Consider the following 3,721-nt stretch of genomic DNA (forward strand, 5'->3'; position numbering starts at 1 on the left):
TGTGTCGGGGGGCGTGGCTAACTGCCGACATGAGCGCACGCATCTGAGAGTCGCTCCGTGCCCCATACTTAATCCTGAGTAATCCTGCCAAGCTGACTGCCCCAAGTACCGAGTGGCAAGTGCAGAGGAGACGGAGGAGGCCAAGGAACACAGACATGGGTCCTAGCAAGGCTCAATCGGCGGCAGACAAGCTGAAAGAGTATGCCAGGAACGAGGCCCAACATGGCGACCAGGCGCCCTCTACCCCGCGCGCCGCGGTGACTCGCGGTCAAGCTGCTGCGCAACTGCCACCCGAGGACTCTGCTGATCCTGAACCCACCTTGAAAGCGGTCTCGAACCAGCTCCTCCTGGCGATAACCGCCTGCCAGTCTTCCCTCACGGGCAAAATAGAGGAGGTGAGAGTGGACTTGGGCCTACTACGCCAGGATGTCCAGCAGCTCCGGGAGCGGGCGCGTCAAACGGAAGATCGGGTTTCTGCCTTGGAAGACCTCACCAGACCCATGAACGTCCGTCTGCAGGAGGTGGAGAGATCGGTGGGCCTGTGGCAGCAGAAATGCGACGATTTAGAGAATCGCGCTCGGCGCAACAATGTAAGAATCCTGGGCATGCCGGAGAGGGCGGAAGGCCCGGACCCGGCCTCATTTCTGGAGCGCTGGTTTAGGGAGCAGTTCCCTGAGGCCCCATTTTCGGCCGCATACACAGTTGAGAGGGCCCACCGGGTACCGGCCAGACCCCCTCCCCCAGGAGCTCCGCCACGACCGCTGCTGGCCCGACTGCTCAACTGGAGGGACCGGGACCTCATACTCAGCCAGGCGAGGAACAAGAGAGTCATCAAACATGACGACGCAAGTGTATCACTCTTCCCGGACTTCTCTGCCATCCTACAAAAGAAAAGGGCTACTTTCGTCGCGGTGAAGCGACGCCTGCGGGACTTGAATATTCAATACTCTATGGCCTACCCTGCACGTCTCCGAGTGGTGGACGGAGATCGCTCGCATTTCTTCACCGATCCCAAGGAGGCGGACGACTGGATCCTACAGCGCCCACGACAACGGCGATTCAGTAAGTTCTCACTGGCAGCCTGAGAGGCCTGCTGACATGTTGCGGCGCCATGCACGCCACCCGCTAGCCGCACCTTCGGCCGGCGCGTGAGATTCACTTGCGCTTTATTGTGGCCCGAACGGGTACAGACTCCTTTCCTTTTCCGTTTTTCTCCTCTTGTTTTTCTCCTTTTCCACATTTAAAGTGCTTAAGCTGGGCTACATCACCCGGAAAGACTTTATCATCACAATGACTCTTTCTCACTAGTCATTGCTGGCCCAGTTCAGCTTGGACATTTATCCTCCTGGAAGGCACATTTCGGCTACCTGCATAACCTAACACCTTACCACATGCAGGTCCCCGAATACACAGCCACGATATGCCACAGCATAAACGACAAGATTCAGTATATGTTTAACTATGTTTGTATAACAAAAAGTTCTCTGTTTCAGGCACGGACACACCTTTGCTATGCGGGAAGGGAGACTCAGGGTATGGGAGGGAGAGGGGGGGATAATGCCCGCCTGATGGGTATCACATTGCTTGATCGGATATATATGTCAATAAGCTGGTTATTATGGGGTCCCTGACGGTGATGTCCTGGAATGTGAGGGGCCTGGGGGCCCCGGATAAAAGGATATCCGTCTTTTCACAGATCAGGAGGCATGGCCCTCACATTCTGGGACTTCAGGAAACTCATCTGACCTCAGAGACGGGAAGGCGAGTGTTAAAACCATGGGTGCAGTGGTCTCTTCAAGCATACGGGACCTCTCATGCTAGAGGGGTTGCCCTCATGATACATAGGAGTGTGAAATGGGAGGTTAAACATTCTGTAGCTGACCCGGAGGGACAGTATGTTTGTGCTTTTGGATTTATTAATAACATTGCACATGTTATTGTTAACTTATACAACCCCCCGCCTGCCAGCATGTCCCTCATTCAGACAGTACTATGCTATGTGGCTCAATACCCCACAGCACGCTTGATATGCATGGGGGACTTTAACATGGTGATGCAGGAGGAGCGGGACAGGTTTCACTCGGACCGAGGGGATGAAGCGGCAACTGCTTCTGACACCCCTCTGTCTCGATTGATCGCGGAGGTTGGATGGCTGGACATGTGGAGACTCCGACACCCCTCACTAAGAGAGTACTCTTGCTATACCCCCGCCAGGGGTGCTCTGTCTAGAATTGACTACATCTTGGGGAATGCTATGGTGTATAATGACTTAGAGGACATAGAACACGCACCCCAGGGCCCGTCAGATCATTCCCCGGTACTGGCCCACATCAGACTGCCGCGGTCGGGCGCTGCGGGGGGGAAGATGCGAGTGCACCCCTTCTGGCTGTCCCTGCTGACTCCCTATGACAGAATTCCGGATCAACTGGAAATGTTCTATGAGGTACAAGGGGAACATACAGATGACTTATTGCTGTGGGAGACCATGAAGGCGTACCTCAGGGGGTGCCTTAAGTCCTCCATCTCGTACATAAAGAGGGAATCCAGGAGAAAGGAAGTTGAGTTGCACAACAGATGTAAGGAAGCTGAGGGAGCTTTTAGACTGGACCCATCAGAAGTGAACAGGCAGGAATGGATGGAAAAAGGCAGAACTTATATGATGCATATTAAAGAGAAAAGTGAGAGGAAGTTATTCTTTCAGAAACAGCAGGCCTTTGAGGCAGGAAATCAGGCGGGAAGGCTGCTGGCGCTAATTGTCAGGAATAACAGCGCGTCTCCCCCGGTTCTCCGACTCCAGGATCCCGCGGGGGACACGGTGGATTCAACTGAAGGTATACTGGAGTGCTTTAGGAATTTCTACCTAAACCTATATACATCAGCAGTAGGCTATGACAGTCAACAACTGGGAGATTATGTAGCGGAAGTGACTCACCCCCTGCTCAGCGTCGAGGCAAGGGATATGCTAGATGCTGACTTCACCCTTGAGGAGGTCCAGTTAGCGGTTAAGAACTTACCCTCCGGGAAAGCTCCAGGGCCTGATGGGATCCCAATAGAGGTGTACCGCAAGTATCTTGAGATTCTGGGCCCAGGGCTCCTGGATGTGTACAGGGCATCCCATGACTGCCACCGCCTGCCTGAGTCCTTCTATGATGCCACCATAGTGGTTCTTTTGAAGCCGGATAAAAATCCCTTAGAATGTGGCTCTTATAGACCCATATCATTGCTGAACTTAGATTACAAAATACTTACCCGTCTCCTGGCTACCAGGCTGAATAAGGTGATCACCACCATCATACATGGTGATCAGGCGGGATTCATCCCCGGCAGGACGACATCTGACAACGTAAGAAGGGCTCAGGCAGTGGCGCAAATAGGGGCTCTGGAAAAGAAACAGTGGGCGCTAGCTTCCCTAGACACAGCTAAAGCCTTTGACTCTGTGGAATGGCCTTTCTTGTTGCAGATCCTGAAAAGTTTTGGGTTTGGCCCGCAGTTTATCAAATGGATAGCAATTATATACCAGAGCCCAAGAGCAAACATACTTGTAAATGGGGTGCAATCTGAGTCTTTCCCACTTCGGAGGGGGACGAGGCAGGGGTGTCCCCTCTCGCCTCTGCTGTTTGCTGTAGCCATTGAGCATCTCGCTTTAAGGATTAGACAGGATGACTCCTATCGTGGGGTGAAAATAGGCGAAAGGGTGGATAAGGTGGGACTCTATGCTGAT

The sequence above is a fragment of the Bufo bufo genome, chromosome 3, assembly GCF_905171765.1.
Source record: "Bufo bufo chromosome 3, aBufBuf1.1, whole genome shotgun sequence".
Lineage (NCBI taxonomy): Eukaryota > Metazoa > Chordata > Amphibia > Anura > Bufonidae > Bufo > Bufo bufo.